At 39.8% G+C, this 14,432-nt stretch overlaps 1 pseudogene across 1 annotated transcript in view; it reads right to left on the bottom strand.

Annotated features, from left to right (window-relative positions):
• Nucleotides 1-14,432, bottom strand: part of LOC309978642 (transmembrane 9 superfamily member 2-like) — a 98,144-nt pseudogene that overhangs the window by 67,986 nt on the left and 15,726 nt on the right. Inside the window, exons 7-8 of the transcript in view lie at nucleotides 4,798-4,925; nucleotides 39-150 (exon numbers count right to left, since the gene is read on the bottom strand). The product of the transcript in view is annotated as a transmembrane 9 superfamily member 2-like (transcript). The remainder of the gene's footprint in view (nucleotides 1-38; nucleotides 151-4,797; nucleotides 4,926-14,432) is intronic.

The raw sequence follows: 14,432 nt of genomic DNA, 5'->3' as shown, positions 1-14,432 counted from the left end.
ATTGGGAAAAAAATAAGATGATGGCATGGAATACTTACTTCAAATTTCACAGAATAAGTGTAGGTTACATTCAACTTATCTGTATATTCTCCAGGAATTTCCATAGGGGGTCCATCACAAGTTAGGTGGTTTTCATCTGAATGTTTATAGCTAATAAAAGAGAGGGGGAAAAGGAAGGGAAAGGAATTTTTATACCAAACTGACATCGTAAATTTCTGATTCATGGCTCTTCAGGCACGTTAACAATAGAAGGCTGAAAAAAGAATAGGCCTTTCATTATATTCTGCATTTAAAACTCTTTACGATTTAAAATATTTTTTGTTTCTAAATGTCCCTAACACAAAAATAAGACTCAGTATACTGCCCAAAACACAATACTTAAGAACCTTCTCTTTGCCTGTGGATAGATTTTTTTAAAATCCTTCTATTAGCAAATGGCTTTATTTTTCATCTTTTATTGCATCCCCCTTTCTATATACTAAAACAGAAAACTATCTTGTAACCTTAGCTATAGAGTTAGAAAATCAAATAGATGATGCAGAAATCATATTTATAAGCACCCAGAGATTTGAGGGCCTACTGTGTGTAAAATGCCATGCTTAATGAGGAAAGGTGCTGAGTATATAATCTGTGTGAACCTTTTGTGTTTGAAAAAGAGAATGATTACTAAAACCAGAAGATGGAAAACAAAAACTAGAGAAGTTTGAAACTAGACAGGACTGGTGAAGCTAGCAAATGCCTGGTCAGAAATAGAGACTCTTCTGTCACTTGAAAAGTAAAAGAGGAATAAAGGGTCATAGAAAATCACAAGGAGAAACCATGATGCTTCCATTTTGAATTATTTACTCAACATACAGTTTACCCCTTGGCTTCTGTCTAAAGAATAATATGTAACCCTTATGGGATTGTTATCTGTAAGTGTATGTGCACAATAAAACCACTCGCTCACGATTGCAAAGGTTATTGGTGTGTGCCTCTTTTTATTCATCCCTGTAACCCTACTGTCTGGTACATAATGTGCCCTTATATTATACGTGTTTGTAAGATGAATGCATTCTACTTAAAGCGAAAATACAATTTAAAACAGCTATGAATTAGAGAAATAATCATTGTTAATGCTACAGATCAAAACTTAACATTAAAGAGAAAAATTAAATTACTGCATGATAATGCGTATCAAGGTTCACTGTTTAAGTATGGGTCCTGAACCCAGTACAGGAAAGCTCTGCATTTCATATGAGAGATTATGCAGCAAAAATTGTGCTAAGATCTCTAATCAAGGTAGAAGCCCTATTTTTAACCACTGGCCTTATATATCGGTTGTATAAGGCCTTACAAGCCATTTTCAGAACTTTGACTTTTACTCTAAGACGGGAAGTCACTGGAAGGCTCTGAGCAGAGGATTCACACGAGTTGAAATTTAAAAAGGAATGCTCTGAATGCTGTACTGAGAACAGACTGTGAGAAGACAAGTCTGGCAGCAAGGAGACCAATTAGGTTTTTGCAACAATCCATGTGACATATAACCATGTCTTGGACCAGCTGATAGTGGTGAAGGTGATGAGAAGTGGTGGATTCTGAAAATATTTTAAAAATAGAGTCACATGGGGAATTCACTGGCTGTCCAGTGGTTAAGACACAGGGCTTTCACTGCTGTGGACTCGGGTTCGATCCCTGGTCAGGGAACTAGGATCCTGCAAGCCGCGTGATGCAGCCAAAAAAAAAAATTCAAGCCCATGATCTGCCAAAGGGTTGGACTAGACATAGGGTATAAGTGAAGAATGATAAAGAGGAATCAAGGGCGATGCCTGAGCAACTAGAAGGATGTAGTTGCCATTTACTAAGATGCAGAAGACAACAGGAGAAGCAGATTTGAAGGGAAGATTAGAAGTTCTTTTGGGAACATGTTAAGTTGGAAATGCCTACTAGACATCCAAGTGGACGGGTCAAGTAAACAGCCAGATATACAAGTCTAGAGACCTAAGCGTCATTGAGGTATCTGATGTGATGAGACAGGGTAAGATCGCCAAGGTGTGAGTATAAATAAAGAAGAGGCAAAGCTCAAAGACTGAGTCCTGGGGCCCTCCGACATTAAGAGGTTGGAGAAATGAGGGAATTCCCTGGCTGTCCAGCGGTTAGGACTCCATGCCCTCACTGCCAAGGGCCCAGGTTCAGTCGGGGAACTAAAATCCCACAAGCTGCGTGGTGAGGCCAAAAATGAAAAAAAAATAGGTTGGAGAAATGAAAAGACTGATGAGCAACCAGTAAAACAGGAGAAAACCATGAAAGTGGTTACCCAAGAGCCAAATGCGGCGGGTGTTTTAAGGAAAAAGAGATGATCAGTTATAGCAACCATCAGGGAAATTAACAAAGTACAGAACCTGAAAGAAAACACAAGACTCTAGACCCAGAAAACCATTAGGCCTAACTCACGTCTATGACCACGTCTATTGCCTAATTCTGAAAAAGATGAATTTTAACACAGTCATTCTCAGGGGGCTCAAATAAATGAGCTTTACTGTGATTAGATAAAAGTTTTATTGCATGCATACATAAGCTATTACTATGGGCAGTATAGAATAAATGCAGCTCTAGAAAGTGATTTTCTTGGCTTTTTTACTCTATCTGAGCCTAAGAATATGAGATGTGATTATAAGCATTAAATGTGATTTTCATATAGCTGATGAGATTAGCTTCCTGTATCATACTTTGTATGTTTACTACCTTTTTACCCAAATGACTTTCAACATGAGTAGCCATTCTGAGTCAGACCTCACAGCCCATCAACCTAAAATTCTGTTCCCAGATATCAGAAGTGACAGACACAAAGAAACATGGGCAGTTGCTCTTGGTTAGTATTCCCTGGCCTCTCTTAGTAGCTCTATTTACCCCGTTATTCATAAATATGTCCTGATCCTTTTAATCCTTCTTTTATTTCCTGTCTGCAACGCCTTATGAAATAAATCTTCAAAAATTTTTAACGTAGCCACTAATTTAAAAAGAATATCTTTTTACTAAGATAAATCAGAGTTGGAAAGTACCAGTGTTCTTCATCTTTTGGGGTCTGTTTATCTAATGAAATGTACAGACGCCTTTGCCCAAAAACATACACATCAATAAAAACTGGGAACAGATACAGATAGTTTATAAACATGTAAAACAATGCTAAATGTCACTCATAATAAACAAATAAAAATTAAAAATATTAAAAAAATAAAATAAAATAAAAATTGGGTTTGATGCATCCGTATCTATATTAAAAACTCCTGATTCAGCCCTCTCCTATTGCAGATGAGGAAATTTAAACCTATGAGATCAAGTTAACCTACCCATGGTCAAAAGCTTGGCACAGTACATTCTCTAACTATTCTTTCCCTTTAGCCATCAGCTGTGACAGATGGAACAACCTTGGCTAAAGTAAAATAGGCCAGTAGGCTTAAAAACAATGAAGTCTGATTCATCTCGATGAACTTAGGGTTGACTTCCAAAATGGAACCAGCAGAGATGAGACAAAAACCAAATTTCCAAATTCCTTGTTTGTGTTCAGAAAACCATACCACACTTACCTCCTTTAATATACTTCACATAAGTTTCAAAGGATCACTCTTCCCATCCTAATATTTCAGGTTTTATAATATTTTGCCCATATGGATCATGATTTGATACACTGTATGATATATTCCCCCTCTATCTCTTTTAATTGAAGAATACTATTCTTATCCTACAGTTTCAAAGAATCTTAAAGTTGGAACATTAAAGGTCACCTGTCCAGTCTCTTACTCAATACAGAATTGCCCTTTACAATTCATTAAGCACTCACTTACTAGGGACCAGACACTCACTTACTAGGGACCAGACATTAAGCACTCACTTACTAGGGACCAGACCTATGCTGGGTGCCTAATTATGAAATCTCAAAGAGCTGGGTCATCTAGGCTCTTCCTACAAACGTGTAGGGATTAACTACTCACTAATTCTTGAGGTTGCTTATTCAAATGTTAGAGAGCTCTAATTGCTAGCAGATTCTTCCTTATACCCAGCTGATACCTGCCTAATAGACTCCACTGGTACTAGAATTGTCCTCTGATGAAACACAAATCTTAATCTAATCTCTTTGTCATATGGCAGCAACTAAAGAAGAGAGTTAAGATACCCTCAATAAGTCAATTCTCTTCCAGATCTGTCAGTTCTTCCTCACATTACATGTTATTCAGATGCTTACTATAGGTTAAATGGAATAAAATTGCCTATTTGATTTTTCTTTTTTTAATTTTTGGCTGCGTTGGGTCTCCATTGCTGCGTGCAGGCTTTCTTTAGTTGTGGCGAGCGGGGGCTACTCTTGTTGCAGAGCATGGGCTTCTCACTGCAGTGGTTTCTCTCGTTGTGGAGCACAGGCTCTAGGTGCACGGGCTTCAGTAGTTGCAGCATACAGGCTCAGTAGTTGTGGCACGCGGGCCCTAGAGCACACAGGCTTCAGTAGTTGTGGCACGTGGGCTCAGTAGTTGTGGCTCATGGGCTCTAGAGCACAGGCTCAGTAGTTGTGGCGCACGGGCTTAATTGCTCCGCAGCATGTGGGATCTTCCCAGAGCAGGGATGGAACCTGTGTCCCCTGCATTGGTAGGTGGATTCTTAACCACTGCACCACTAGAGAAGTCCCTGACTCTTTGATTTTTCAAACTCTATGTCTAAGGCTATATCACACATGTATCCTAAAAATAAAAATTCTGGTGAGATCTTCTACATTTTGAATTAATTTTTAAATTAATGGAACTAATTAGAAAGAGATTCTATAATTACCTTTTGGGATCAAGTCTAGCAATAACCAATCTTACAATACCCCAATTTGTTTCACTTTCCCCGTGATATGTAATGGTAATATCGACATGGCTGAAGAGGTAGAAAGTATTACTTTTGTTGAATTCAGACTGCAGAAAGATAAAGAAATTTGAAAGAAGTTTGAACTTTTCCTACAAACTAAAAAATATAAAATCTAATCACGGAATGAAAATGGAATATGTTACTTCTAAAAAATCAAGCTATAAATTAAGCATACTGAAGTGTAAATGTGTTTTTATAAGATAAAAACTGCAGCCCTGAGCATCTGGCCTAAAATTAAGATGTTAGTTAATTCTACAGTTTTAAATAGTTGTTACAAAGGAATAATAGCACAAATGTAAAATTCACAAATGCATGCATCGCTGGATTTTTAACCACACAAAACTATGAAGTAATACAAATAAACTAATAAAGTGTTATCAGTACTTAAAGTTTAAGCCTATCAAGAGTTTGGGCTTGGGCTTCCCTGGTGGCGCAGTGGTTGAGGGTCTGCCTGCCGATGCAGGGGACACGGGTTCGTGCCCTGGTCCGGGAGGATCCCACATACCGCGGAGCGGCTGGGCCCGTGAGCCATGGCCGCTGGGCTTGCGCGTCCGGAGCCTGTGCTCCGCAACGGGAGAGGCCACAACAGTGAGAGGCCCGCGTACCGCAAAATGAGTTTGGGCTTATTTATGGTAAAAGTAATGAAGCAAGAAAAAAGAGAAGGAAGATGTGTTTCAGAATGTTAACTGTGGAGCCTCTGAGGCAATAATTTTTCCTCTACTTCTTTAGATTTTTCTGTACTTACGAAATTTTGTATAATGAGGATATATCTACATTTATAATCAGAAGCATCAAACAGATAAAAACGGAGTGAAACTCTCTCTACCAGCCAAGTATTCATTAGTTCACTCCCTAGTAGCCACAACTATATCTGAAGATAATTATCTTAGTCAATTCTTCTTAAACTTGAAAGTTTATACAAATTGCCCAGGGATCTTGTTAAAATGCAGATTCTGACTTGCTGCAGATTCTGACTTGCCTAGGGTGAAGCCTGAGATTCTGTATGTCTAACAAGCTGATGCTCCTGGTCCTGGAACACACTTTGAGAACCAGTGGTTAAGGGAGAGTGAGGGACTATTTTTCCATAAGGATTTGGGGGGCAGTTTTTGTATAAGAGTTGTGATGGGTTGGACTGTGTCCCCCCCCCCCCAAAAGACAGGCTTAAGTCCTAACCCACTGTACCTGTGAATGTGACCTTATTTGGAAATAGGGTCTCTGTAAGACAAAAATCAATTTAAGATGAATGAGGCCATTCGGGTGGGCTCTAATCCAATATAACCAGAGTCTTCATAAAAAGAGGAAAAGGCCATGTAGAGAGAGAAACACACAGGCAGAAGGCCATGTAAAGACAGAGGAGGAGAATGGAGTGATGCAGCCACAAGCCAAGGACTGCTGGCCATCACTAGAATCTAGGAGAGAGGCATGGAACAGATTCTCCCTCAGAGCCCTCAGAAGGAACAAGCACTTCTGCTGCCACCTTCATCTCGGACTTCTAGTCTCCAAAACTCTGAGACAATAAATTTTTGTTGTTTTAAGACACGCATTTTGTGGTACTTTGTTACAGCAGCCCTAGCAAACTAAGATAAGGGTTAACAATATGAACTTTGCAATCAGACAGCCATTTACTAGCTATATGATCACAGACAAGTCATTTAACCTCTTTGAGTCTCAGTTTCCCCTTTTTAAAATTGGGGACAATAATAGGATTGTCCATAAGATTTTTGAGAGGATTAAACAGAATAATGTATGTAAAGTACTTGGTGCAGTGCTTGGCATAGAAAGTCTAAATACTAGCTATTATGTCACCCAGGCCTTCAATCTTCAGAGAATGAGTACAAATGAGCCTTGTCAATTACCATGTTGAGTAATCTACAACATGCAGGACTCCTAGATTATGATGAATCTCAGAATTGAGAGTGATAGACCTGAAGGAAATTTAGAGATCATTTAGTACAGTGATGATAAAGAAGACGGTACGAGTGATCCTGAGGCGGTGTATCAGAATCAGCTTGGGATGGAAAGTAAGTACTGCTCACCACAATACTGTCCGTAATTGCAAAAACATAGAAACAACCAAAAATGTCTATCAGTACAGTTAAATGAAAGATGGTATAAACATACAGAGAAATAAAATGCAGCTAGTAGAGCATGTACTGGTACAGAGGTATGTGCGTGAAACATACTAATAGAAGCAGCACAGCATAGGGGTTAAAGACTCCACAGTCAAACTGGCTAGGTTGAAAGCTCAGGAATGACATGTGCTGGCCTGTGTGACCTTGGCCGAGTTGCTTAATCTCTCAGTGTCTTGGTTTCCGAACCTATACTGTAGAAATCATAACAGAGTGCTGTGAGGGTTAAATCTGCCCATGGAAAGCATTTCAACCACCATCACGCATACTCAATCTGACAGATAAAGTGGTAACAAGGCCCTTCAGGATCTGAATCCCGCTTGTCTCTCCAGACTCATCTGCTGCCATAGCCTCTACTTATAATCTGAAAAGTTACTAAAGAGAATTCTTTATTCTGTGCTCTCATAGCACTCAGCTCATATCTCTGCCACTTACCACATCAAATTGTACTCAGTGTATTTACATGTTTGCATCCCCTAGTAAATTGTGTTCCCCAGTAGATCACAAGCCTATGAACTTTGTCTGGATCATTCATTCATTCAACAAATATTTTTGAACATCCACTATGTGTCAGGCACTTCTCAAATATATCCTCAGAGCTAATATCCAGTAGATGCTCAAAAACTATGAGGCAGTTTGGTATGGTACAAAGAGATCAAAATTTGGATCAAGAAACATTGGGATAGAATTCAGATTTTGCCACATACTATCTTTTGTACGTGAGTCTTTCTGGGCCTTAGTTTTCTTAGCTGTAAAATGGGGCTATCATCACTTAATCCATAAAATTGTTGAGGATTAAGTGAGAAATTATACAGAAAGACCTAGCACAGCACCTGGCACAGAGTAAGGAAGTCATTAAATGTTAGTTTCCTTCCTACTAGATATTAAAATTATGCTTTAAAACTTTAACTAGATTTCCAATTCCAATCTTATTTGGGCCAAATCTCCTGCTAAAAACTACAAATGATAAATATAACAAATATCTCCTTAAAAGAAACATGAGCATGGAATGTACAACACCAGTAGTTAACCCTAATGTAAAGTATGGACTTTGGATGATTACGATGTGATGGACCAATGTAGGTTCATCAGTTTTAACAAATGTCCAATTTTGGTGGAGGATGCTGAGAATGGGGGAGACTGTGCATGGGTGGGGCAAGGGGTAGATGGGAAATCTCTGTACCTTCCTCTCAATTTTGCTGTGAACCTAAACCTGCTCTAAAAAGTAATGTCTTTAAAATTTAAAAAAGAAAAAAAGCAACATGAGGTGACAAGAAAGTAAGGAACTACCATGCCAAATTCTAAGGGAAAGTAGGAAGCCAGAGAGGTCAGCTGGGTAAGGGAGCACTGATGCTACTATTGCCCTGAGGTCACCTGCTGAGCTGGGCAAACTTGAACTTGGGTTTGGGTAGCTTCATGGGATGAGGAGGCGGGAACTCAGGGAAGGCCCTCCCAGGTGAAAAGGCTAATATGAGACCCTCTGCACATTAAGCTGAGACCACCCACCCCCTCCAAAAGTAACATCCTCAGGGTAAAGGTGAGCCAGAAGTGAACCTGCTCCTATAGTCCCAATGGACTATTGGGAAGATGGCCTTGAAGCTAAACAGAACAAGGCAGAGGTGGGGGGAGAGAAATAAAACTGTCCTTAAAAAGTTGTGGCCACAGACCAGCCCTGATATAGAGTTGCAGGCTGGATTCACATCATCGTGGTGGCCCCAGAAAGTTCAAGTTATGAATTATTTTAAGGTGGTCCCAGACTGGTATTTCCCAAAGACTCCTTGTGGAAGTAAAGGAAAATCCTCTCTGGAGGAAAGTACTTCGACCCTAGGACTCAAAGAAACTCCACAAACAATCTTCGAGAACAATAAATATGTAGTCCAAAAAATGGAGCATACAAGGAAAAAAGGAATTATGAGCAAGAATCAGCAGAGACCAACTTGTAAAGAGTTCAGTTCCAGAAATGATCACAAGCAGATTTAAAATTAACCAAATTTAATATATTTTAAAGACATCAAATACAAGTGTGAAAGCATGTGCATGAAACAGAAAAGTACAAAATAATGACCTAGCAGATCTGAAGAACAAAACTTGTAGAAATGAGAAGATGATTACTGAAATTCTCTTCTCTTAAGAAAAGGAACAAGTGAAAAGAGAATTTATAGACTAGAAGATAGACCAGAAGAACACAGCACAGGAAAAAAGTGGAAAATACAGAAGGGAAGTTAACAGACATGGAGGAGGGGCTTTCCTGGTGGCACAGTGGTTAGGAATCTGCCTGCCAATGCAGGGGACATGCGTTCGAGCCTTGGTCCAGGAAGACCCCACATGCCACGTAGCAACTAAGCCCGTGTGCCACAATTACTGAGGCTGCGCTCTGGAGCCCACAAGCCACAACTACTGAAGCCTGCGGGCCTAGAGCCTGTGCTCCACAACAAGAGAAGCCACTGCAGTGAGAAGCCCACACACCGCAAGGAAGAGCAGCCCCCTCTCAACACAACTAGAGAAAGCCCACGCACAGCAACAAAGACCCAACACAGCCAAAAATAATAAATAAAATAAATTTATTTTTTAAAAAAGCAAAAGAGAGACATGGAGGAGAAAATAACATTTAACATAGCTTTAATTGGAGTCTGAAAAGGAAAGAAAATATCTCACCATGGCTGAGAATTACAGAACTGATAAAAGGCACCAATCCAGGAAACTTAAGGAATTACAAACAGGATTAAAAACAAAGCAAAACAGGGACTTCCCTGGTGGTGCAGTGGTTAAGAATCCACCTGCCAATGCAGGGGACGCAGGTTTGAGCCCTGGTCCAGGAAGATCCCACATGCCACAGAGCAACTAAGCCCGTGTGCCACAACTACTGAGACTGTGCTCTAGAGCCCACAAGCCACAACTACTGAGCCCACGTGCCACAACTACTGAAGCCCATGCACCTACAGTCCGTGCTCCACAACAAGAGAAGCCACTATAATGAGAAGCCCGCACACCGCAACGAAGAGTAGCCCCCGCTCACCACAACTAGAGGAAAGCCCGCACGCAGTAATGAAGACCCAATGCAGCCAAAAAATAATTAAATAATTATTTTTTTTTTAAAAAAAAGCGAAACAAAAATCCATGACCAGACACAGAATCATGAAACTGCATAACACCCTCTAAAGAAAGAAGTGACTGGGAGTTCCCTGGTGGCCTACTGGTTAGGATTCTGGGCTTTCACTGCCTCGGCCAGAGTTCAACCCCTGGTCGGGGAACTGAGATCCCACAAGCTGTGTGGCACAGCCAAAAAAAAAAGAAAAAAAAAACTGTGACTAATAAGTAGGTATAAATGAAAGGACTATAACAGAAATACAAACCTTAAATATTAGAAGAATTACAACAATAAAAATGTAGACCACATAAAGACTTTTCAAATAAATATTATATTTCATGGAATCTAAAATGCCATCACTTATAAAACATCGTTACAGACTTCCCTGGTGGCACAGTGGTTAGGAATCTGCCTGCCAGTGCAGGGGACACGGGTTCCAGCCCTGGTCCAGGAAAATCCCACATGCCGCGGAGCAACTAAGCCCGTGTGCCACAACTACTGAGCCTGTGCTCTAGAGCCCGCAAGCCACAAATACTGAGCCCACATGCCACAACTACCAAAGCCCGCACGCCTAGAGCCCGTGCTCCGCAACAAGAGAAGCCACCACAATGAGAAGCCCATGCACTGCAAAGAAGAGTAGCCCCCGCTCACCACAACTAGAGAAAGCCTGCACACAGCAAGGAAGGCCCAATGTAGCCAAAAATAAATTAATTAAGTAAATAATTCTTTTAAATTTTTTTTAAAAATCATTATTTTATGTACTGCCAAAAAGAAACACTGTCAATTAACCTTTAACATGCCATCAACTGGAAGACACATCTTGATTTCATAAATGTTAAAATATGGGGAAACATGAGTCTTAGAATCAATAAAAAGTGAAATATCAAAATAGTAAAGAAAATGTAATAAAACAGAACTGAAAGCAAATGTCATATCAATACATGTAAATGGGCTTAACTCACCTATTAAGAGGAAAAGATTTTTCAGAAGATACCACAAAGCAAAACTCAACATGTTGTATAAAAGAGACACATCTAAAAGAGATTCTGAAAAGTTAAAAATGAAAGGATAGGCAAAGTTACACGAAGCAAACGTATGCAAAAAGAAAGCAAGAGAGCTGGACTTCCTCCTCCAGACATGATTGAATAACACGAGACTAGATTTACTCTTTCACCTTAAACAACTTTTTCAAATGGGTAAAATATACGAAACAACAGTTTTCAGACCTTGGACAACAAAGAACATTAAAAGAGTGATCACCCAGAGAAGGGGAAGCCTCACGCTTCCTTCCCAGAGAGGATTTCCAGGTTGTGGTGCAGGGAAAGGGTACTCAAGCAGAGCCCTGCAATCTCTCCCAGTTGAGAAGACAAAGTTCAAAGTCCAGAGAGGCCAAGGGGGCTAGATTTTGTGGGGCAGATTACCAGAGAGAGGAGAGCCGCACAGAGATTTCTGGAGATAGGCAAGGGGTCTCTTTCATCAGAGTATTGTAGTACAGGCATGTAAGGCGTGCCAGTTATTGATTTATTGCCTCTCATCCCCAAATTCATGCTCTTTGACCTCTGTGAAAATTATCTGGGCCCTTTCAATATTTTAAATAGTTCTCCTTCGCAACCTGCCACTGAATGAAGCTTTATCAGTGGAGGGCGCTGGATAGTCACTGCAAGAGAAAAGGGTTTTGTTTCCTGGTTGATGAATGCTCACTCCGCAGCTCCTGTTTCTTCAGCCTCAGCAACCTCTAAGGAATTAATGGATCCACTTATCATAGTAAAAGAGAGAAACAAAAGACATCAGGTGGAGGGGGGTGAACAGGCAGAGTACAGAAGATTTTTAGGGCAGTGAAACTACTCTGTATGATATTATAACAATGAATACGTCATTATACATTTGTCCAAACCCATAAAACGTACAATACCAAGAGTGAACTCTAATGTAAACTATGGACTTTGGGTGATAATGGTGTATCAATGAAGATTCATCAATTGTAACAAATGTGCCACATTCTGGTGATATCACGTGCCTCCTGATGAAAGAACACATCACTACTTTACCTTGCCAAAGAGATCAAACCTGAATCTAATCAAGCCGCTGGCTCCATCTACCAATTTGAAGGAATCAGGGACAGAGGAAAATGCACCATTGTTTGGATGAATAATAAAGGAATGGACAAATGGATAGAAAGGTGACAAATCAAACACAGAAAATGCTAATTATAGAATCTAGGTGCTGGGTTTATAAGTGTCCACTATATAATTCATTCAACTGTTTGTGCATTTGAAAATGCTCACAAAAAACACTGAAAAAAGATACATAAAATGATCAAGTCTAAACTATAGCATCTAGGGATGTAGACTTGGGTGACAAAACCATAAAAGAAACTCAAGGAAGTGATTAGGGTAAAACTTAGGATAGTGGTTATTTTAGGGGAAGGAAGAGTGTTGTAACTGGGTAGGGACACATGGATACCTTCTGGGGTGGCTGGTCAAATTCTATTTCTTTTTTTTTTTTGGCGGTACGTGGGCCTCTCACTGCTATGGCCTCTTCCGTTGCGGAGCACAGGCTCCGGACGCGCAGGCTCAGTGGCCATGGCTCACGGGCCCAGCCGCTCCGCAGCATGTGGGATCTTCCCAGACTGGGGCACGAACCCGTGTCCCCTGCATCGGCAGGCGGACTCTCAACCACTGCGCCACCAGGGAAGCCCCAAATTCTATTTCTTGATCTGGCTGGGGTTTACAAAGGTGTTCCCCTTATAACAATTCATTACACTTTATATTTGTTCTGTATGGTCTTCTGTATCTGTATTTTACAACGAAAAGTTTTTTTTTAAAGTCCATATCCTTTGACCCAGCAATTACACTTATATGAATTTATCCTAAGGTCATAATTAGAAAAGCGTACACAGAGGTTCGCACAATAATAACTATCATTTACTGAGTGCCTACTATGTGTCAGACACTGCTCCAAGAACTTCACAAGTCTTATCCTATTTATCCTCACAACAATCCTATGTGATATATACTATCCTTATCCCCATTTTACAGATGAGACTCAGAGAGGTAAAAGAATGTTCACTGCAGCATCATTAATAACAAAAATTGAAAACAGCTAATCATGATGGAATGGATAAAAAATTACGATCCATCCATACAATGGAATATTATGAAACTATTAAAAAGTATAATCATTTTCTCGTTCTTGTATTGCCTCTCTCCATATATATGTGTGTGTATATATACATAATATACAAAATGAACATGGAAAGAAGTCCATTATAAACTTCTAAGTAAAGACAAAGAAGCAGATTACAAAAATATATATATTACAATCTCACTTAGATTAAGAAATTACATATACATAAAAAGAATCTATTAAAATTGAGGAGGATTACATGAAGACTGCACTTCATACTCTTTATACCTCTGTGTTGTATGAGGGTTTTACAAACATGTATTACTTTTTTTCCCCCTTTTTTTTTGGCCACAATGCACGGCATGCAGGGATCCTAGCTCCCCAACCAGGGATGGAACCTGGGCCCCCTGCAGTGGAAGCTCAGAGCCCCAACCAGTGGACCACCAGGGAAGTCCCCAAACAGGTATTACTTTTGTAATCATCGTGGTGGTGTTCGTACAATGCTAGTGTACTTAATGAATTTAAAACTTTTTATTGATAAGACAACCATATTTGCCACTTTGATTCTAAATACCTAATTCAGCAGTTCTCAAACTTTTTTAGTCTCAGGACTCCTACTCTTAAAAATTATGAAAAACCCTAAAGAGTTTTTGTTTATGAGGGTTATATCTACCCATAGTGATCAAATTAGAAATTAAAATGCGAAAATTTTAAAACACAAGTGTACAGAAGCACACATTCCATTAGCCTTTAGAGTGATGACATCATCACACTTCACATAGCTTCTGGAAAATTCCACTGTACACTCATGAATAAGTGAGAGTAAAGAAGGCAAAAAACATCTTAATATTATTATGGAAATAGTTTTCACCTGGCAGACTCCCTGAAAAGTTCTCAGAGAGTCCCAGACCTCACTTTGAGACTAGCTGATATAATTAGTCCTGCAAAAAAGATGAATTACACTATAACACTATAAACAACTTTTCTGAAACTTCCCTACAGCTTTAAGTTTGCAATGGAAGGAAGTCTGCCTGTAAAGGGGGGAAGGAGAAGGACATCAACATCTATCCAAAATAAATATCCTTAGGGACTTCCCTGGCGGTCCAGTGGTTAGGACTCCATGCTTCCACCGCAGTGGGCATGGGTTCAATCCCTGGTTGGGGAACTGACATCCCACATGTGGTGCAGTGTGGCCAAAAAAAAAAAATCCT

This window comes from Leucopleurus acutus, assembly GCF_964270905.1.
Source record: "Leucopleurus acutus genome assembly, chromosome: X".
NCBI classification, from domain to species: domain Eukaryota; kingdom Metazoa; phylum Chordata; class Mammalia; order Artiodactyla; family Delphinidae; genus Leucopleurus; species Leucopleurus acutus.
This window is presented reverse-complemented; position numbering and strand designations above follow the sequence as displayed.